The 24,147-nt window shown below is 41.4% G+C and overlaps 1 protein-coding gene across 2 annotated transcripts in view; it reads left to right on the plus strand.

Moving 5' to 3' along the window:
• The window catches only part of adamtsl3 (ADAMTS-like 3), a 211,393-nt gene that overhangs the window by 52,253 nt on the left and 134,993 nt on the right, over nt 1-24,147 (plus strand). The gene's annotated exons all lie outside the window — the stretch shown is intronic.

Raw genomic sequence — 24,147 nt, forward strand, 5'->3', positions numbered from 1 at the left:
TTTGGGGTCCCCTGCTGGAGCTGCTGCCCACGCGACCCGATACCGGATAAGCGGTCGAAGATGGATGGATGGATGGATAAATAAATATTCAGCAAACCACTAAAACAAGGCTTTCTAGTTCTTTCTTCAATCCGTCCCCAGTGGGTCGGGCAAATCCAACATAAGAGAAAACAAGAGGGGTGTTCTAAAGACAGACTGTAACCTTTGAAACAGGGATGCTCTGAAAACACCCCCATTAGCAATCAGTGCTTTCCACCCATAGACTATGCTTCCACCTGATGAATAACACAGCAAAAAATCGACCAATTAGAATTTTGGTCGAGCCAGAACGTATCGACCAAAAAATTGACTAGTCGACTGGGAGATTACAACCCTAGTAAGAAGTCAGTTGACTTCTCTGTCTGGATGTTGAAGTCGCCCAGAAGTACCAGTGGAAGGCCAGCTTCAGGGAAGCTCCTCCAAAAGGTCTCCCAGAGGACATGGTGGGTGGTAGATAACAACAATAATTTGTTGTACCGGATGTGTTATGGTAACAGCAAGAAGTTCAAAAGTCAGTGGAGTGGACTGTGGCAGTGAGTAGAGAGAAAATCTCCACTTGGGGTTAAGGAGTAGGACTGTACCTCCACCTCTACGAGTGGGTCTGGGTGTGTGGGTGAAGGAAGAGGCGGAAGAGAGAGCAGCAGGGGTGGATGTTCTGGTCGGTGTATTCGAGGTCTCAGTGAAGGTATTGCTGGCTGGCAAAGCCAGAGATGAACTCAGTCTTGTGGGAGGCAGACTGGCAGTTCCACAGGCCACCTGAGACAAGGTGTTGTGTGTGTGTGAAGCGGGTGAGATATGTAAGAGATGTTGGGTTGCGGAAATGTTGCAAACTTATGAGATTTTGTAGTACTTCCGATAGGATACACAGACAGGAATGGAGAAGCAGCACATTTCCAGATGAACACACAGAGCTGTGGAGTGAGTAATCAGATACAAAGAAGATTTCAAGGCCACTTAACTTCAAACAAAGGCTATGGCGTAGACTCCCTTGTCTTTGTCCTCTGAGTCTTCTACCGCTTCACACAAATGCCAATATTAAATACAAGGAGGTGATTTGTGTTGGCTACAGGTGAGGAGGCCCCACCCTAGCTCAAAAAAACACCTTTAGAGTCAATAAGCACCACTCCCCTACTCCCAACTTCACACTAAGCTAGTCTGATTACCCTGAACAGTTCCAGTCACCCTTTGTAAGACCTTAAAATGCAGGCCAAAAAAAACACAGCCAAAGCAACAAAAAAATAGCACAAACCTCAGTAAAATCAGCAAAGACAAGAAGCAAGCAACAAAAGCAGCAAAACAGTAGCAAACCGCAAAAGGCAGCAGGATAAGCAAAATCAGCAGAACAAACGCAGTCAATTAACCTTAAAGTGACGGTTCGGAATAATTTCACCTTCTCTTTTTGGCACTAGGGAGCAGATGCCACGAGGCAAGTGTTATTTTAATACTTACAAACTTACAAACTTCCCAATCCATTGTTTTATGAGTACATAACCTATTTGCACTACTGTGAAAGTTTGGTATAATTTGGGGCATTATTAGTGGGGTGATTTACAAAATACACAGTTGGTTCCAATAGCGCCTGCACTAAGCTAACCAGCTGATAATGCTAACTCGCACCATTGTTCAACCAAGGTGAAAAAAGCTTCTGGGCAGTGAAGCCTAATAAAGTAAGTACTTATCTTAATATCGAGCTGTTAAGAAGTTAGTCAAATGCCTTCTGTGCAGCAGTAATGCTTTCATTATTGCTATTATTATTTCATAATAATAATAATAATAATAATAATGAAAGCAATGCATAAATAAACATATAAATCAATGATACTGAATATATGTGTAGTCTAGAGCTACAGAAAATAACATAATTTTTGTTTATTTAAACATTTTTTTTTGATAATGATTATGTTTATGATTTGTCTGATCAGGTAATCTTGTCATTGCCTCTGACCCTTTAGCAATGTCAAGAAGGAAAGAGTGTGTATCTCAGACGGGGCTGGGAGCGGACAGCAGCTGAGTAATCTGCACAAAAACTTCTTGACCTTACCCCACCTCTATATTAGGGTTTCTTCACTTCTGTGTGTGTGTGTGTGTGTGTGTGTGCGTGCGTGCGTGCGTGCATGCGCGCGTTCATGCTTCACGTGTCAAACCAAACCGCTCGCACACTTGTTTGGCTAATTCTAAGATGGCTAAAGAACTCCTGACTTTTTATGGCTTTATGAAGCCCAAACTGGATGCAATAAGACTTAATGCAATCATAAAATCAATTATATTTTGCTTTTGCGATGAAAGAAAAGCATGTCAAAAGGCTCTACCTGTCTGGCCCTTGATGTGACCCTTATGGAAATAGAGTTTGACGCTCCTGTAGGTTAGACAAGCACAACAAAGAACACAGGATGGTAAAATGAGAAAAGATCCTCAAAGGTTCGGGGTCTTGTTACCTCCTCACTAACCAACCATGCACACGTCAGGCCTGGGCACTGGCTGAGAGTGTGCTTGTACCTCTATTGTTGTTGTTGCTCCTCAAGGAATTTAACTGGATCTATTTTTGTCAAAATACAAGCGCGCGCACACACACACACACACCTGTCTCTGTTAAGGGTTGGCGTTTGCCAAAAAAGAATAGGAGCACTCTTTATTTTATGGCTCTGCCGAGATCCCTACAAATAGGGCTGTTTTTAAAACTTGTGACATTTTGCATGGGACCGGTTATGTCTGCTTCGGCGCTTCAATCCCAGGACAATGGGGGCATAAATTGCCTGCCAGGAAGCCCACAAAGAGACCTGACGTGAGCAGAAATACAGACTCTCCTTATTTAAATCATGGTCTGCAAATACATCAATGAATCAAAATGTCCATCTCAAACAGCTACGGTATTTGCTGTTGTTATTTTGTCTTTTATTGGAGCTTCTGTGAAAACGGTGTCAACAATCCTAAAGGATCATTCCCTCTGTTTTCAGTCAAAGTCTGCTTGTTTAGTAAAGAATTTTGTGGTAGTTTCATTCTGCAAAGGTAATGATCTCAATAAGGCATGTTCTATTTGCTTCAAATTTGCACCTGCATTTGCCTTCAATGCAACACAGCACACATAGGACAATAAGGATCTCTGTCAGTAGAGACAACATTGTTTCTAATAGGAATAAATTAGGCCATTAATGACAAGTAAATAAGGATCTTAGACAATAAATAACTTTGCTCATTCATAGTTGTGTCATTATCTAGAAATAAGATATAATTAATGCCTCATAGTCAATACAACAATGCCCCCCTCCTCCTGTATGTCAGTATTTTATATTTTTATAATATGATAATAATGAAATTATTGGAGGCCAAAGTGTCAGTATTTAGGACTTAAGTTAATCCGGCATTAAGACAATTTTTTCTGAGAACATTTCCCTAATTATATTATTTACTAAATCCCTAGTGTCCTATATTCCATTGAAACAAATGAGGCAAAAAAGCAATGAAGTGAGGAATGAAGTGAAATTTGCTCATACCAGTCATGTAAGTATCCATATCTGGAGAACAAGACCATAAGGCGAAGGAAGGAAGGATAGCCATAAGGTAGTCTAAATATTGACGACGATTTTTCTCCCATCCCGAAATGCTGTGTGGACTAGCCAGACCTTCCTGTGCAGCGCTGTGGAGGAAAGCGAGACTATAGGGAGCCAAAGGGAAACCAGAAATTCTGAATTCTGTTTGCAAAGTAAGAACACCTCGTTCAAAAATCACATTCACATTTGTAATAACGTGAATAACTGCCTTGGAACGTAACCTCGCTCAACAGTATGCAGTGAGGTTCTCCATTTGTCTCGATAATAGAAGAGGCGTGTCCATGGGCGGGTCCAGTGGCCATGGTTAGCCCGGACATGTCTGTTATAGCACCAGGACACAGAGGAGCGACAGCTGGTTTTAGTTTGGAAACGATGATGGGGACTTAGTACGTGGTCCATATAGTCTCTGTTATTCACAACCAGATGAATGGCACCAAATAACCTGCTCTATACACACAGGCTTTTTTCTGTAGGCTCTGGTCATTCAGTTTTTAGTGTGGATACCTCTGTAACTACAGTACAAGACAAACATGTAGTTAAGGCATGTTGGGTCACAATGAATCACATAAATGTATGAGATTGTGCATGAATGTATGCTTCAGTTGAGGACTTGCATTAAGTGAGCAAACTCCTTGTCTAATCTCGATCTAGACATTGTGTAACAAGAGTTATCTCAAGACACTTTACAAATAGAATAGTTCTAGACTGTTCCAGTAATTAGCAAAAAAGCAAGCATTTAGTGTGACAGTGGCGAGGAAAAACTCTTTTTAGGAAGAAACCTGGGACAGACCCAGGCTCTTGGTAGGTGGTGTGTGACAACTGGTTGGGGGTGTGATAAATAGTGGCAATAACAATCAAAGTAAAAGATAATGGAACAGTGACTAAAAATATAGTTTGTTTTAGTTCATGGCATAGCAGGGCACTGCACGGCATTACAAGGCACAGCAGGACGTAGCAGGACGTAGCATGATGTAACAGGGCATCGCAGGACGTGTAGCAGGACCACGGGGACAGCTGCAACCATGATCCTGTAGCCTCCCTGATCCAAGGAACAAAAGGACTTTGGGGAATGACTTCCTAGAGCTTGGTTAGTAACAGGCATTTCTGGAACATGGATGCACACAAATGGAAATATTAAAGAGAGAGGAGCTCAGTGTGTCAAAGGAAGTCCCCGGCAGTCTAAAACTATTACAGCATAAATAAGAGAGACAGGGTAAAGAGAGGAGGACGGTCGGGCTGTACTGCCCTGCCTCCTTCTAGTTTACAGCAGGCTACAAGGAATACCAGCGCCTGTATATCATTTTGAAAACCTCCTTGTGTTGGTTCTGCTCTTTTCTCTTCCCTTTTCACCCTTCACTTCCCTCTTCAGCCCGGGTCAGGGCACCAGTCCGTTAGCCTCTCAGCCAGTTTTACACAGATTGAATTAAACACACCAATGAATACGAAATGCTCTTTTCTGTCTGGGCATGGACCTGGGCAACTGCGTCGTAACCACAGTAACCCCGATCCCCGAGGAAACCTGGCTGTCAAGTTGTGAGTTGTGATGCGATTTGATGCCACACACACACACACACACACACACACACACATAATTGCTGTACTTTTATTACAGGGGAGTGGCGGGAGAAGGGGTCAAATGAATTAGCATGGTGTTTTTAACAAAAAGGAGCTGTCCATAGATTTTATGCTGCGTTACCCACTCTGGGAAAAGGCACTCGGGCCTTTTGTGTACACCTGCTTTGTCTCAATACAACACGCTGTCTCCAAATCGCTGTTCAAACTGCCTCATTCAACAAGACACATGATTAGAATCTGATTAGAACCATTTGTTTCAGGCGTTTGAATAAGAAAGTATAGTGAGGAAGAAACCGAAAAAATTCCAGTGTTCTTTTTATTTGAAATTGTTCACATCTTGCCACTCAAGAAGAGCTGTTTTTTTCCTACTTTTAAAATCAGTTTTTTACTAATTTGATTAGGCTAGACCTTCCTCCACAGCGCTGTGGAAGAGGGTCTGGCTAGTCCACACATATTTCCGGGATGAAACCGACTCTGGATTGTTGACATTTCTTTAAATCTAAGCTCCGGACAGAGCCACAGTGCCTCTGCAAAATAGCCTGTAAAAAGTTGTACAGAAAACTCTGATTAGACAGATAGTCTAGCTAGCTGTCTGGTTTTACCCTGCAGAGATCTGAGGATCAGCTAACCATAGTCCTTACGCCAACATAAAGAAAGAGCAAGGTGAAAGACATCAGGCCGAAAATGTGGGGCAGAATTTCCGGCAGAACGAGAGGAATCCCGGAAATGGAACGGAAAGATACTAACACCAACATATGGGCATATTTGGAAATGAGTTCTGAATCTAACAGTGACATATCATCACCTTTTCAGATGATATGTTCACCTTGTTAGCAGACAATTGCATAAATTATCGCTGTTAAGGAGCAACAATATTATTATTTTTTTTGAGTAATGTCACTGGCCACTTGATGAATGTAAGTTCAATATTTACCGTCTTTTACTTCTGGTTTCGTGGGAGATCAGCTGGTCTCTAACTAAAGTTGTTTTGATACCAGATATAAGATTTAAGGGAGGAGGACTGGTACTTCTGTGTGACATCATCAGTCTGTGTTGACATCACCATCATCCTCTCTCTCTCCTTCACTCGATGTCTGTCAGCTGCTCAATGTTCACCTTCTTCCAAAATATTAGAAAGCAGAACCAGGAAACCCAAGATTCCATCTACATTCCATCTCATCTACATCTACATTGCGTGATGAGTTTTTTGTGCGTTTGACAAAGTGCAGTGTGAAAGCAAACCCAACCAAATGGTATTGTTAACTGGGACACTAATGCAATTTTAATCGACAGGTTTGGGAAGGAAAAAATGGTTTTGGAATATCTAACTGTGTGTGTCGGCTGTGACATAGTCTCAATCTAAGTGAACAATCCAAAACGGCATCTACATGTACAGTACTTGGGTACTGTTACTTAATATCTTCCACCACACTAGCTTTCTTATGTAAAACTTGAACAGTAAAGGTCTTTCCTCAAAAACACAGGAGACTGTCAGTCATCTCCCCACTGAGCGAATGCTTTGATAAACTCACAAATAGAGCTTCTTTACTATCACAGCACTGTCCTCAGAGAGACGCGTGTAAACTCAAACAACAGATATTTCAAGCAGAGAACACAAGAAATGTGGCCTCCCTCTTTTCTTGAGAAGATGCTATTCTAAAACGCTGAAGCAAAGGAAATTGTTTGTCCCAAATGCAGAATGCAGGTCAGAAACAGCTCCGACTGCTGGGATTTTATTCCCATAGATAGACTCCTGCTGATGCAGGCTGGATCATATTAATGATGTTTCTCCTTTACTCCTGACATCTAATTGCACCACCTTTGTATTTGCCCCAGAAATCCCTGATTTGAATAGCATTATACTGGAATCGCATACAAAAAACAATGTAGGACATGTTCTGTTGAATTTTAAGCTGCACTGCAGCAAACCTTTCCAAAGTAATACTACTGTATAGTGTCTGCAATAAAGTTTCTCTTCTTATCCTGTTACTCTGCAGCCGTGGAAGAAGTATTCAGATCCTTTACTTAGATAAAAGTACTAATACCACACTGTAAAAATACTCTGTTCCAAATAAAAGTCCCGCATTGAAAATGTTCCTTAAGTCTGTAAGTATCATCAGGAAAATGTACTTAAAGTACTCGATGCAGACAAATCCTCCCATTTTAGAAACTGGAAAGGATCTAAACTGTTTAATGGTCTCATCATTTCAGCTGGGCTTGTGGGCTGTTACATTGTTGGCTAGTTTGATTTATAAAAAAACATCAGATTTCATAAACTACATGTGTTATATGTGCGGACCTCTTAGTGTGTAAAGTACCTAGTAACCAAAGCTGTCAGATGAATGTAGCTGAGTAAAAAGTACAATACTTCTCTCTGAAATGTAGCAAAGTAGAAGGAGAAAGTGGCATGAAAACAAAAGACTCAAGTCAAAGTACTTCAGCATTTGTACTTAAGTACAGTACTTAAGTTCATGTACTTAGTTACATTCCACCATTGCTCCTCTGAGTTAATTTGGCAGTGCAGAGAGAATTGTGATCAAAACGGCTGTCCCCTTTGTCTGCTTTGTGTCATATTCTTCATATTGGAAATGTCCCTCAGCGTGTCTCATGCGGATGATTGAGGAATCATTGAGGCGATGCCGAATCCCCGCATGGCCTGTTACCCAAGTGACAAAGTGACTTTGAAGGTTTAGAAATGCCACCACACACACACACACACACACACACACACACACACACACACACACACACACACACACATACATGTATCTAATCCATATGCAAGGACAGCAGAGGCTGCAGGCTGAAGAGGTTATTCAACCCCATAGGGAGTCCATGAAGATAAGAATAACTTTTACTATGGCTAAATGTCACTCTAAGTGGTGTGTGAGTGTGTGTGTTTGTGTGTGTGTGTGTGTGAAATAACTTCATTTGCTGAAAGCTTTTACTGTGGATGAAATTGCCAGGGTCCGCAGCTGCCTCTGGTTGCTTTTAATAAACACTCTCCATTCAGCTACACTACCTACACACAAACTTGTTTACTATATTGTCAACGAAAACCTGTTTTTACTAAATCAAAATTGACGACACGCTTTTTTTCATCGTTTTGTGAACATGCGTGTTGAATAATCCAACCCAGTCTTACACAAGTTCGTGAAATGGTCACGTTAATTAATTTATTGATTCGTGTACACGGACATGTTCCTGTCAGTTTTTTCGTGGTGGTGATCACGAATTATTTCAATGGGAAGCATCTTTTGTGATCACAGCACGACTACGGCAACGGAAAATCTGCACAGGGAGGCTGGCTGGGTTGGTGTATGGGTCAAACAACACAGTACTACCCGTTGTTCCGTCTCCTAAAGGCTGTGGATCGTGTCCCTGCATGTGACATGTCCTTTCCCCGTTCTTGTTTTCCTAAACCCAACCGCGGCTGTGGCATGTGTGGCGTTTAATTTTTAAATATAAGATGCCCAACCATTTTGCTAAAGTGTGCAGGACACAAACACAGCAACCAAAGACAAAATACAAACCAAAGAAAGTGAACGCTATCTTAGATGGAGTAGAGCAGCCCCCAGATGAACTAACACAAATGAAATCACCGCCAAAGAACAGGCATAGGCAGAGGAGAAAATAAGGTAAAAGATATTGAAATTTAAAATACAAACAGGTGCCCAGGCCAACATTATACCAGCCAACACATACCACAAAGTGTTTGTCAATAAAGTACTAAGCCCACCAGACAGAGTTATCTCAGGATAAGGTGGACAGAGACTGGTTGTGGAAGGGTCATGCAAACTCTCATGCAGATACAAAGAAAAAATCATCAAGTCATGCTAGACTTTGACATTGTCTGTTGACGGAATGCACCTCCTGTTTTGGGAGTGCAAACGTGTCTAGATCTGGACACGGTCAAGCTAGTACATATGGTCGACCCACTGCCACACACTAGCATTACAGATGAGTTTGCCGACGTTTTTGAAGGCATTGGACTGTTTCCTGGGGAGCGCACCCTTTGCCTACAACCTGCCACAACACCAGTGGTGTGTCCGCCTCGCCGCGTCCCATATGTCCTACGAAGCAGACTCAAAGATGAACTAAAAGAAATGGACGTTATACAGAAAGTCATAGAGGCGACTGAGTGGGTAAATTGCCTTGGTAGTGGTAAAAAAGCCAACAACAGAGATGCTTAGGATATGTTCAATCTCCCACTCTCTAAACAAAGCCATTCAAAGACCTCACTATCTGCTCCCCACTCTGGATGACGTCACACCAAGACTAGCCGGTGTGCAATACTTCAGCCTACTAGATGCCAGGTCTGGGTACTGGGCGATAAAACTCAGCCACAGGTCATCAATGCTGACTACATTCAACACCATCTATGGCAGATATTGTTTCAAGAGGCTCCCTTTCAGGAACAAATCTGCACAGGATGAGTTTCAGAGGAGAATCGATGAGGCTGACGAGGGACTTCCATGTGCCGCCGCCATTATGGTTGACATCTTGGTGTAAGGCCACACAAAAGACAACCATGACGCCAACCTGTGTGTCATGCTGGAGAAAACAGAAGAGAAAGGCATGAAGCTGAACAAGGATAAAAGGGAGCTACTTTGAGCACAGGCTGACACGAGAAGGCATCCGACCCGACCCCAACAAAATCAAGGTCATAAAGACATGGCTCCCCCACGCAACAGAGCAGAGCTTGAGACTATACTGGGCATGCTCACTTACCTCTCCACAGAGGTCACAGATCCACTCTGACAGCTACTAAAGGAGGGCAACGGGTATTTATGGGACACGTTGCATTTACGCAGGTAAAAGACCTCCTAACACAGGAGCCCGGTCCCGTTCTCACATACTTTGACCACACCAAAGATGTCAAACTGCAAGTTGATGCATCCAAATGCAGCACAAGAGCAGTCCTGCCCCAGGGAGAGAAAGTAGTGGCCTATGCATCCAAGGCACTAAAGGAGACTGAACAGAACTATAAAGAGAACTTCCGAAAGCCACTGGCAGCTGCATTGCCCAGGTTACAGTGCATGATTCTACAGCTGCAAAGGTCTGACATCACCATTACACACAAGCCCAGTTCTAGGAGCCCAGTTCCCAATACTTGGAACCACAAGGCGGATCGGCAATAGAGATTCTCTGTTCTCTGTTCTCCTTGACTCCAGACCTTGAAATAATAATAATAATAATAATAATAAAATACTTTATTAGTCCCGCAAGGTGAAATTACAATTTACACTCTGTTGTTATTACACACAGACCTGAATTACACACACAAACTGAGTACCTTTACATGCACTAATGAAGAGATGTCAGAGTGAGGGGGCTGCCCATGGAAAGATGCCCCGAGCAGTTGGGGTTTGGTGCCTTGCTCAAGAGCACCTTGGCAGTGCCCAGGAGGTGAACTGGCATCTCTCCAGCTACCAGTCCACCATCATACTTTGGTCCGTACGGGGATTGAACCAGTATGGACCATCCAGTTCTCAACCCAACTCCCTGCTGACTGAGCTTCTGCCACCCTTGTAGCAAGCAATTAGTTTTTTGCCGGATGATCACTTTTTGGCAGGATACCGGTAGCCCACTGTGAAGACATACTTGGGCAAACTATTCTCATTTGGAGCTTGTCAAATACTGACGCTTGGTCGGTGGCTCTTAGTGTCAGATACTGATGTAAAAGCAGCAGCTTGACCACAGTGCTGTAATACTAGGTTTCCACACAGCGAAACACACCAAAAACCGCAGATTTTTCAGCCTGTAAAATTTTGCCTCAGGGGCATGGTCGCAAAAACAACACGCAAGACCGCAACAGAACACCAACTGCTAGGCAGCAAGCAGAGAGAGTTAAAGCTACGTAGCAGAAGTAGCTGGCAGGTAGTTTGCTAGCATGCTATCGTTGCTATCATAGCTTGTGAAATTAATAGTATATATATAATCATTAACGATTTAATGATGATCTCCAGCAATGTAGCCTAGCTGCCTTGCTATGCTTACAATGAAAAGCTATGTCTGAACATGGTAGCGGTTGACCTGTTGGCCAGCTAAATAATTAACAAACTTACAATTGTACAGTATACAATAAAATATATATATATATACAGTAGACAGATAGATAAATAGATAGATAGATAGATAGATAGATGACCTAATAAACGCACACACAAATGAACTTACAGACACTGAGAGCAGGAGAGAGAGTCTCCCCATGTCTCCCCTCTCACTTCCATCAGCCCAGCAGGGGAGGTGAGCTTAGTATCACCCAGTGGGTGCTGAGATGCCTGTGTGTTGGGGATGAATGAGGTGTGTTTTGTGAGCAGCAAGAGGAAAACGCGAACTCGGTTGACTCTGGTTTTGATTTATTCCACGACTTGCAGCGAGGAAGCTTGTCCGTCCTCCCTGAACATGTGTCCCCTGACAACATGCAGGAGTGTCTGTTCTGTGGATTAGAGCTGTAATACTGCTGGAAACTGCTTTAAGGATATTGCAAGATCGATTTAGCGGCCATTTTACAGCTGCGTCGGACAGTTTGTTATGTTGAAGTACTCCCTTGTTCTCACTGTGGATCACACACTATGGCTGGAACAGGATTTGGCTGTAAATAGGTTGATCAACATATACAGTGTGAACAATGCCTAACTCTTGTAGAAGACATACTGTAGGTACAAAATATTTTGTCATATTTTAATTAAACAGAGGACACATTGACTATAAAGTCCATAAATTGTAAAAAAAAAAAAAAGAAGAAAAAAAGACCCAGAGTCCGCACAGTAGGGATTGGGCGGTGGAGCCGCAGTATCAAAGTCCCGCCCATACAACCTCAATGCCTGTCCAATCGCTAGTCAATCGTCAGCTGTCAATCATGATGTTTCCGCCCGTCAGAAAATTGAGCGTCAGTGTCAGTTCTGGCAGGCCAAGAAGTCAAGACGGTGCTTTTGCTACTAGCCATGAACATGGTCTCATCAGCTGAGCTGCAACAGCTGATCGGCATCAGCTGGTCAACTCCCCTCGCTGATAAATCTGACGGGTTGTTTCACTTAGGCTAAATCCACACTATGTTTTCGTTTAAAAACAAATGTTTTTTGCTACGTTTACAACTTCTGAGACCCTAAAATGAAGATAAATGGAAACATTGCTGCCCCTGTTTAGGCAAAAGTCTAGAAGACCAGAAACTGAGACATTTAGAAACAACGGCACACATTAGTCAGTGTTATGGGTTAGGTAGGCTGACAAACTATCCAGTAACAGTTCCACCTCATCGTCGGTCAAACAGAGATAAATCCCTGCTCCTTTTTTTCACAATTGTTGTTCTTTCCCCAAATTATTTGATTTTCACCTGCACAATACTCCCGCATTGCCAGACCTTCCTCCACGGCACTGCACTGGAAGGTCTGGCTAGTTCACACAATATTCAGGGATCGGAGCACCGAGCAGAGCAGCCTCTGCTAAACAGCCTCAGGAAGGAACTTGTTTTCGTGGAACATGTGTAGGTTCAAAGGTTGCTTTAGTCGTGCAACAGAAAATTCCGATTGGACAGATAGTCTTGCTAGCTGTCTGGATTTACCCTGCAGAGATCTGAGGACCAGGTAACCATAGTCCTCCTTAGAACGCCAACACAAAGAAAGAGGAAGGTAACAGACATCCAAAAACGGACATCTGAAAATAGTGACATCTGGCGGAACCACAGTCAGAACGAGAGCAATCCTGGAAGTTGAACGTCTTGGATATGCACATGACCAGTGTATGTGAAAAATCACGTGGTATGTGTTGTCAGACAGGTTATTATGAACAGAAATTAATTCTGCTACAGTGCTAAAAGGCTTGTGTGGACCATTACCAACCCATTAATATCAATTTGGATAGACAAATTATTGAAAACTATTATCTCAGTGTACCAAATATAGTGGTAATTGAGTTTATCTATCTCTGAATTGCAGTTTTAGGTCAACTGTCTTTACGTAAATTAAATCATAAAACATTGTGCATATGAAATTATCTGTGTCATAGCCATACAAATCATTTAAAGCTTTATTAAGGTCTGAATAATTATCTAAAGCTATATAACAGTACATTTTGAATGTGTTTGAAATCGAAGCGGAGCCGGAGAGTGGAACAGAGCAGTACAGTAGTCTTTACACCTGGGAGTTCCACCTGGATCCCCCCCCATTACTTTGTCTGTAATACATCCACCTGATCTGGCCTCTGCACTACCTTTTCCAGAAACCATGGTAACACACTGTTTTGTTTACCACTGGACGCTCCGAGGAAGGGAGAAGCTCACTTAGCGACTGGCTGGCTCGGCGACACGATGACCCAATGAGTGCTTTTGCAGAAGTAGTTTGGATGGCTCAGCTAGCAGAACCCCCCACCCCTGTCACCCATCTGTTAAGACAGTTTATTTGTTGTCTGCTTTTACTGCCGTTCATAAGGTGATGATGAAATGGTGGCACCTTTTCAGAAAAAAACGCAATATACAAAATGGGACAAGGAGCAGTATTAAGTCCTTCCCAGAGCTTTTAACAGTTTCATTCTGCTGACCTTACTCAACAAAGCAACAACTCTGTGCTGCTGGCCTCCTAACAATCATATCTTCTAATGGTTATATTGGTTATTTACAGTTTGATTAAACACTTTTTTCTTATTGCACTTTAACAATGTGCAGATTTAAGGATTTGGGGATCCTGCGTAGGTATTCCTTATGGCAGGTTTTTTTTTCAAATGGGGGTATGCATACCCCTAGGGGTACTTTGGAGTACTCAAGGGGCATGTGAAAGGATTTTTAATCCTCTGAGGACAAAAGATGCAGCGGCAAGTTCAAGCAATGTTAGGCAACACTACTACTCAAAAGCTATATTACAAAATTTTGTTTTAGACATTTATTTTCTATTTTATTTCAATATTACGCTACTTTTTTAAACCCAAGACTTTTGAAAAAAGAATTTGAGACATTTTTACGCATTAGGGGCCAACCCTAACCCTAACACTAACCCTAACATTTTCACATGAAACACATGGAGATCTGGTTATATGCAAATACCCTTAAAATGAGAATTCAAGAAGATATCTAAAAGAAAAGTAATGCATAATTTCTTTTAAAAAGACACTGTAATAATGGATTAATTTTTTGAATTGATTGACTCTATACAGTTGCTGTTAAGTAAGTCAGACACTGTAATGTACCTCTTTAATTGCATTAGTGAAAAAAGATTAGGAGTGACTGCCCCATGGTATTAGGGTTATTGCTCTCCAATTGCAATCATGTACTTTGGTTTTTGCTCTGCTTTCCTGACATTAACGGCTCACTGGACCAGTGGTGGGGTTGATTAGGTACATTAAAACATGTATGTACAACTTTTGAGGTAATTACACTCTAATGTATAGTTCTCAACTCTGGCAGTTGATTTTAATGCAGAAAGCTCTCATAACCCCACTGTACCCCTTAACAGCAATCTGCAGACAGATCGAGTTTGGAGATTAGCTAGGAGCATTTAGCCATAAACTAGACAGATACAGGAGTTGGTAGAGACTAATAATGTTGCTTTGTGTCCGCTGGCTGAATAACTGTGCAACTGTGTGTTATCATGTTCACCAAACATATTTAAAAGGTACCAGTACAGTATGTTAATGTTGTGTTTACAGTTCTGTCTGCTCTCCACAATCTGTCAGAACCCCCTGACTGACCACTGCTTTAACTAGAACTTTGAATGCATGACATTCACTTGTAATTTAATACTTTATTGAGATTGCTTAGTTAAGTCTTATCTTTGGAAACGACACTGGCAAAACTAATCTCACCACCAGGTCCCTTAGAAGCTATTCTGGAGCTTTGGATCTTATCGCTCTCTCTTTCTACAAGCTACAAGCTCCATAGTATTGCTTTGCCAGACCTGGCTAGCCCACACAGAATTCCAGGATTGGCGAACAACACGCTCTGGTTTATTGGTATTTCTTTAAACCAATCACAATCGTCTTTGGGCGGAACTTGTCTTGATGGAAGATGTCTGTGTTCAAAAGTTGTTATCGTTGTGCAGAGCTCCGAGACGCCGGCTACGGTGCTCAAGGTATACAAGGAACACGCATTTCTGTGTTTTAACAGCAACCCATCCACCCCAACCTCCTCCCTACGCAGCCAGCAATGTTTTTATACAGCAGGAGTCAATGTGTTGCATACAGCAAACAGAAACATGTATGGCCACCGGTTCATAACAGCCTACTACGGTCACATATTCTATTCTCTATTGAGGTGTGAGGACATGTTGATTTAAAGTAACTAACAAGCACTAAACCACATAATGTTTAGGGTGCATAGCTATTAGGGGCCCTCACAGTTGGGGGCCCCAGGCATTAGACTACCCTGCTGAATGCTAGAATAACATGTCAGATTTGTGGTATGAAGTCATGAGGCTAATTCAAGAGAAGGTTGGCCTGATGTTGGCTTTTGACTCTGCATAATCCCACATTACCACTTTACACAGCCTCCTACCAACACATCATCACTCAAAAGCTGCTCCATCTGTCAATGCACTCTATTTCTAATTCACCCAAAGTTTATTTTCCTTAATGTCAGTTTCTCAGAAGTAGACCTTTGGAGCTGACACACACGGCACACTAGTGATGAACTGAGGTATCCAGTTCTATTTAAGAATCATTATGCAGTGTTGAATGGAAAACTCACTAAATATAGAGTCCTTTCAGTGGCTGCATGAGGTTAAAAGACCAGGTTAGGGAGTACGGTTCCCAACTGTTCCCAGATGGCCAAAAACAGGAATTTCCTTCAAATAACTTTAATTAATTCATATCTTTGCTTGGGGTGTGTAATTACTGACGAATACATGGCGTACCTATGGGGATATTCATTTCCTTTCGTGAATGTTCTCCTGGCAGTTCTCTTCCCCTTATTGGGAGTTATAGTAATTACATTTTAAAAAACATATTAAATGTTCTTTATCCGCCAGAAAGATCTGAGCTAATGCAAAGTAGAGCCTCCAGACTTTTTTCTCATTTGAGACATTTTTTTTCCAGCAGTTGTACTCTCTTAGTTTGGGAGGCCTCACAGAGAATTGAACCACCACACTTGTGTGCGTTGGGGCGATTTTAGTCACGCTGAGGCTACACAAATGAATAAATACATAAATAAATCAAGTCCCCACCCCTCCCTCCCTACACTCCTCCCTAATGTTTCTAGAATCTTAAATATAAAAATAGGTTTCTTAAAGGCTTACAAACTTTTTTTAATCATTAAACGTCACCATACACAGTATATGAGGGGTATAATGTGTAATTTACAGCACAACTAATATTTTATTCATTATAATTTAATTGTTTGTTAACAGGGTCAGTTCTAATTTTCCCATCTGAGGATTTAATAGCGGAAATATCTGCAAAATAATCACTGGAGCTTAACATTATAGCAAGAAGGTGACAAGGTACCCTGAAAGCAATAGCGCTGTCTTGCTCTGTAAAATGGGAAAATCCGACTTCTATTTTCAAATGTTGTTTATTTCTTTCTTGACTAATGATCTTTCTAAAGCTGTCTGGTCAGTAAAATGAGTTTGGAACAGTGAGTCTAATCTGGTGAACTCAGCTTCAAGGTTTTGCAGCTTCAGTGACGTAGCATTAGAGCAGAAAAGTATGGTACTGCTCCTAATAAACCTTTTATCCATCGCGTACCACAGGATCCTAGTTTCTTCTACAGAGCCAACATTAATTTCAGCAAATATACGGAATTCTGCAATAAACCGACTGATATAGGATTCCGTTTTCGGGAAAGCAGTATTGAAGCACTAGGGAAAAGAATTGATTTTAACAATCGGTGCATAACATTTTTTTTTTATCTCCCACCCCTAGTGGAGGAGAGATATATTTAATAGGCACAGTGCCAGCTGATGGCAAATTGTTACAAAGACGCTAAAACAAAAGCTGTCTGTATGAAGACTAACTGTTAGGCTAAATTTGGCAATTTCTTGTCAACGTAGCTGCTGTCTGAGAAGAACCAGCGCCTACCTGCAGCATGTGTTTCCCTGCGACTTACATCATACAGAAGGGTTACATGACTAAGGTCACATGACTGAATTGCCACCTTGCAGCAGAAAATACGGTTGTGTGTGTGGTTTTTGAAGTTTTTGAGTTCATGCAACACACAGAAGTCATACACATACTGATTGAACTGATTAAGCTATTTTATTTTATCATTCACACATCAATCCCAGCTATTCTCAAGGCGGTCCATTTGAATCTGACTACCTCCTTTCTGATTCCTCCTACACCAATGCTGCCTTGCTTAGCCTCCACCCCCCAAGCCTCCATCTATCTAGTTCAGCTAACAGAAGCGATGGTGGTGCGGCGGTGGCAGTGCCACTTAAACGGCTCATTTGTAGCACAAGTAGACTTTATATTTCCCAGTTATTGTTTTCAGATCTCTCCTAGATCTCAACGTTTCTGACCACACTTGACGGCAGCTTCATTCCCCGGAGAGAGAGAAAGAGAGAAAAGAGACGGAGGAAACAGTCAGCTGTTACACAAACTCCTAGGCAGTTCAGAACTTGTGTTTGGTGTTTTAAAACGTTTGTGTAGCAGCGACAGAGGCATTGACGTTTCCTGTTTCCTGTACGAGACTCTCTTAAAACACACCAACAAGTCTGATCTCCGGTTACATGACTGGCCACCGCAGTGTGACGTCAAGTTGTGTTTCTCCAAAAGTTGAATCTTTTTCAACTTTATTTCAGTATTAAAGGAAAAAAAACATTCAAATCCCAAAATCAAAAATCAAATACCTTTCTATTGAACTGGTCAATTACAATTAGTGTAATATGCGAATCTGGGCCTGTCTAGTTTTAGGCTTACTCTTTTGTGTTTTCTTCGTTCAAGAGTGTCTCTGACTGATTTTCCTTTAGCTATGTGGATGTCTTGAAAAATGATGAAAGTTATTAGGATAGAAGTTAGAGATAAATCTTTTCTAAACAACCGTCTTTCCCACCCTTTTATCCTCTCCCATTCTCTCTGTGCTTTCCCCAGTTGTGCTGTCTAACTTTCTGCCACCCCCATCTCACAGTGGTATGCTCCATAATAAGGAGTGATTGCTTCCTCTAAAGGACTATTTTTGCATGTTGTTATTTTTACCCTCCTCCCCCCCCCCCCCTTTTCCCCCCCTCTCTTTCCCTGACTTACTCTTGTGTTTTTGCTCTTGTACAATTTAATTAGCTCTGACTGCACGCTCCACATTAGCCAACGATCACCAAAAAAGACATGCAGCGCTCAGGAGGTCACAGGATCTGCTGGGTTTCAAACACTGTGTATCCCTCACTTGGGATTATCTTTGGATTCATATAGATGTCTTGTTTTTTTAGGCATTTATAGCAGAGCTGTTTTTAAGTCTTTGAAGCATTTGGGTTTCTTTCAACCAAATTGCCCCAAAATATAATGGATGGTTCCATACAGCCCCTTTACATGTGAAATGACGGACTGGGATCAGTTCTTTCATTGAATTCTGTTTTTTTTTTATTATTCAATTTTATAGCATTTGAAAAAAAACAGTATCCTGACAAAATGTTGACCAAACTCTACCTCTGGTCTTAACTATTAGTCAAAATAATTCACAATTTCAAATGCAAACTCCAAAATTGAAATTGACGTTTATTGAACATGAATTAAAAACAATAATAAGGGTAAAACTCTGGTAATAGGTGTAAGTGGTGCGTACATTGGTAGTAGTAGGGATGAAAGTGTAAAAAATGTTGAAAAAAGCAACAAAAAAACTGTCCAGTTTTATGTTTTATTTTGGTATGAGAAATACAATAGCACAAAGGTCAAAATCACGCCAAATAAACACATTTAGCAGAATTGATTTCATCACAAAATCCTCACATAGTAGGCGGCCGCCCTCTCCGATGTCTCAAAAACATATTTATAGTAATCTTCAATAGCACAACAAAAAAAGGATCTCTTTTAATAATTTCAATCTAGAACCAGTACATAAATAAAGCATTAGTGTGTCAGAATAATGTTCATCCTATGCAATATACTGAAGAGAAGGGGAACTGTTGACATCTATTGACTCGTCAGTCTTTTTCCATTGTATTTCTGTAAGCAGAAAAAGTGTGCATTTTATTTCGACATCCTTGTTATTTAAATATCATGACAAAACTATGCATACAGTTGCATTTTTTAATATGTATGGCTCACCAAGTCAAGTCTGTCCAGCTTTTTGCCATTTTTGCCCAGTGTAAAATCAAGGCATTTAAGTCTCAAATAATGGCAGAGTGTGTAACTATTAAAATTATTTCCAATCTACACTTAGATATGCTGTAATCGTGCCAGAAGGCCCACCCATCACTGGACACCACAGCTTTCAAAACTGTCTGCTTTGCTGTGCAGTTAATTCTCCAGGTTTCCCGCGATGTCCTCAATCCTTCTCGTTACGGTTCACCTGGAAAGCGGCACGTTCTCAAACGCCTCTTTTTCCTCTGGGCATATTAGCGCAGCAGAGTCCACCAAACACTCTTTAATAAATTCCCTTTCAGAAAATGGCTTACTGTTTTGGCGACCTTGTGGGAGATCACAAAGCTGGTCTTGATTGCTGGATCCTTGGACGTGCAACGCTTGGTGAAAAAGCCTTGTTGCTTTTGGAGTTTAACTAGCCAAGGATCAGTCAAGTTGTATATCTCTGTGTGTTTAGTATAGTAGTGGTGATTTAAATTATAATCCTTTATCACCTGGGTCTGTTCTCTGCAAACTAAGCACCCGGCTTTACCTTTGACTTCAGTAAATAAATACTTAACAGCTCATTCACAACCTTGTTAACGTGCGCTCAGTTCGACGCTCGCCGACACACTGCAGTTCTTCTTCTTTTACTTATTTTTATTTGCGACCACAGAAGAAGAAAAGGAGAAGCTGCAAACGTTCGCACAAAAAAGCACCAACAAAAAACAGTGACCTTCAAAATAAAAGCAATGCAGTTGTATTCCATACGTGATCTACTCTTATTTACTTTTGATTAACAACTTCCTATTGCCCTCACGCGGGCAGGTTAGGGCAGGTAAGGCCCATGGGCCAGATGTGGCCCATGGGCCTTACACTGCCCAGGTCTGGGTAAGATGAAGCCCTGATGGCAGGGGGAGGGGTTAGACAGAATCCATACATTTTATAATTTAACCAGATACGATTTAGAACGGAGACAACCTAAATCAGAGTAGCTTCCTGTCTCTTTGTCCCATGGGCTCCGCCACCACGACCAGCAGGTCCTGAGTTTATTTATTCCAACCGGAGAAGTGAACCGTTTATGAGGGATTCTATCGTCCCATTGTCAACAAAGTAAGTAAAAATATTTGGCCCCTTATTCACAAGTCACATATCTCCAGAACATTCTGACACTTAAATGGCATTTTACAGTCAGACACATCAGGAGAAAATTAACTTTGTTTGAGACCTGTTTCTGACTTCGGACCAAACTCTCACAATATCTGGCAACACAGAGACCCCCCCTCCCCAAGTGGAGATCTCACCCCCACCCCATGTTGAACCCAAAGTTACACCCTCGAGCTTTATTAATATCTAATATCAGTATTAGTATAGAAAGTATTAATAAGTTATACAAATATAACTTTTTATCCATCCACATGACGGCCACTACACGTTCAAAAGAGGCCACGCCCCTTTAGAAGACAGGAAGTGTGTACCGTTTCATACCATTGGCATCTTCAGTATAGAGGATCTTTGGTTGAACTTTTGACATGATTGTGCGGAAATGTGTAAATTGTGTTTATTTGCAGTACGATGTTAAAATCCCATCCACGTGTGGACTAACAGACATTTGCATGGCTATATTTAATGTCGCTGCTTAGAGACCATGTACCTGGGCAGCACTGCAGTAACCTCATTAGCACTGTGCCACTGTGTTCCATTACTGTGTACCACGGCCTCAGCAAGCTTACTTTTTATGCTACTGAAAACACAGTAAAGTCTAAGAGGGCCTAGATAGATTTGTCCTTAGTGTCTTTATGCTGTGAAATTATTAGTAAGAGATAAGATGTCCTGTGGTTCTGGCTGTTGCCTGCTAATAGCTTTGGCTCATAATGAAACCATTTTCACTGAGTACAGTTACATGAACAGTAGTATCTCTGCGTTGAGTATTTTGGGTTGTGGAGTTTACATGGTGCATTGAAAAACCTGGTTATTCAGTTTCCGGGTCTGTGACAATTTGTCTGTTATTGGGTTAGGGTATTTGTCTTACTTGTTTTGGAGGAATGTAACTAAGTACATTTACTCAAGAACTGTACTTAAGTCCAAATGTTGAGGTACTTGTACTTTACTTGAGTCTTCATGCCACTTTCTACTTCTACTCCGCTACATTTTAGAGAGAAATATTGTACTTTTTACTCAACTACATTCATCTGACAGCTTTAGTGACTTTACACCTTGAGATGTTGGCACACATAATGCATCTAGTACATCAAATTTGTTTCACTAAGGTTTTATTATAAGTATAAATAGCCAACAATATAACCATTAAACACACAACTGTTTGGGTCCTTTCCTGTCTGCAATAGTCAAGTCCACTTTATTGGTAATTCTGCAATATGTGCCAGACATACAAAGCAATTGAAAATCAGTTTCTCTTTGACCCACAATAATTGATATGTACATACTATAAAGTAATAAATTCAAAATTTTGCAAATGTAAGGCAAAACCAAACAGCACAGAAAACTAAAGATAAATATATTGAAATGTGCAATATAAAGGAAGAGTTACTTAGCCACTTCTTTTTTGAAGTGGCCGGTGATGATCCAGAGTTCTTGGAGTGTTAACTACTCTAAGCAGTTGAGGATGGATCCACTTCAGGTGACACCTGTTGGATTCTACCCAATTCAAGGGGATTTCTTTCTTGTTTTGTTCTTTTCTATCGCATAGTTTAACCTTCAGACCAGCCAGTGAAAGTATAATAAATGTATTTTTTTGTTTTGTTTTTTATCACTGCTTTGCTTCGCTTTAATGAACTGGTTCATGCCACTCAGAACTTTGGTCTATAGGATCTACTCAGTCCAAGCCAAGTGTACCACTGTGTGAAGTGAACCGTTCCAGCGCAGCAATAAGGAGTTTAATAACTTTCCTCCCTAACGCAGTAACAGTAGCCCCCTTCACTTCCAACCTCCAGGTTTCCTCCGCCGGTCTGGGGAATGATTCTGCCAATCTCCGGGCCTAAATCTAATGCTGCTGTGATGCGGGTCCCTGCCCGCTCTTTCAATGGCTTTGTGGAGCTGTGGTTGTGGAGCTGGTGTGGTCTGCTAACTCTCAGCCCCCAGCTGCAGAGTGTCATCAGATGTTCCATTATCCTCTATGTAGTCCCAAAGTACCAGCTGTCAGACCAGATAGCTCACTGCGTGTGTACATGCTTACGCAAATATAGTAAAAGTGGTAACACAGATACTTTAAAGGCCTCAATATGCTTCACACCAACATACCTTTTAATCCTGGTGAGTTATTGGCAGGGATGGGAAATCAAGTTTGAGAATCTGACTCAAAACGCACTTAGGTTGCACACACAAACTTCTGTTTGATTCCATGTTCAAAAAGGAGTAAGACGTTAAAAAAAAACTATTCCGGCCCTATCCCGTTTTTCTAATTTTCTACTGTACAAACAATTTAATTCTTCACTTATTTATACATGTACACATACACATCCATGTATATACACCTATTTACAGGCACATATACAAATGTATACCCATATACACATTCATACACACATACATACATACACATTCTTTTTTTCCAGCTATAACCTACCATCCATGTCCACGTTTCATCTGTCAGTTATGTCAATCTGAATCATAACCCATCCAAAGTAGACAAATGATACAACTCCAAACTAGACATTATATTCAACTTGAATTGAGACTCTTCCTCAAAGGACTTAAGACTTGACTGGAGATGCCTGATGCGTGAAGAATCTTTAGGAAAATTCCAATAAAGGTTATTCCCCTCCACGCGTAACCTATATCCCAAAGTCTTTTTACAGAAGGTGCTGGACAGAGGACACATGCTATGAATAAAAATGAATCACACATTAATCCGAGTGGCAACGGACTGTATTTATATAGCGCTTTTCTAGTCTGCTCAACGCGCTTTTACACAGTACAGGAACTCATTGCAACAAGGTGCCACCTGCTCATTATGTAAACATTCACACACACATATTCTATTTGGTGTTCAGTTTTTTCCCCAAGTACACTTCAACATGCGAATGCAGGGCCAGGGATTTAACCGCCAACCCTTCCTTTTGGAAGGCAATTGTTTTACCACCTGAGCCCCAGCTTTGGCTTTAAAAACATCAGACAACAAGGCCCAAACAATATTATTATTGTTGAATGCAAACTATGTAGACTGACTCTAGCTCAAAGACTTGAGACTTGACTTGTGAAGGCTTGTGAGCCTTTCTTCTTATTAGTGACACCGCCATGATTGAAAGGGTATATGAGCAGTAGTGTGATCCAGGTAGTTGGGGGCTCAATGTGCACAGTGACATATGCGATGTGTAACTAAATGGTTTCATCAGTGTTTGGCCTTCTATGCTAGTTATGTCCAAGAGTGGATGTTTTCCCTTTACTTATTCTGCTTTTTATTATAAAATGGTGAGTGATTGCAGAGAGATACAGTACCTGCCATAGAGCTGGGGCATGAAAAAATGTCAGTGCACTGACTGACAGGCTTTGCTTGACAACTCAGGAAAGTCACTAGTATTGTCCAACCACGGAGCTCTTCCATTAGGCTGGATTTAGGGTTTCTTTGAGAGGCTCGTTGTGTGGCTCAAAGGAAGTACTTTCCAAGATAAGGCCTGACATCCTGCACATGGCTCACACTCTAGATGTCAGGCTTTTGTTCCTCACCTCCTGCTCTCTTTGCGTTACTGTTCCAAAACTTTGTTCACTACAGGAAACAACCACAATAAAACTTTGAGTGAATAGCTACTCGCTAAAGATGGCAAGT

Source organism: Etheostoma cragini, chromosome 1, assembly GCF_013103735.1.
Source record: "Etheostoma cragini isolate CJK2018 chromosome 1, CSU_Ecrag_1.0, whole genome shotgun sequence".
Taxonomy (NCBI): Eukaryota; Metazoa; Chordata; class Actinopteri; order Perciformes; family Percidae; genus Etheostoma; species Etheostoma cragini.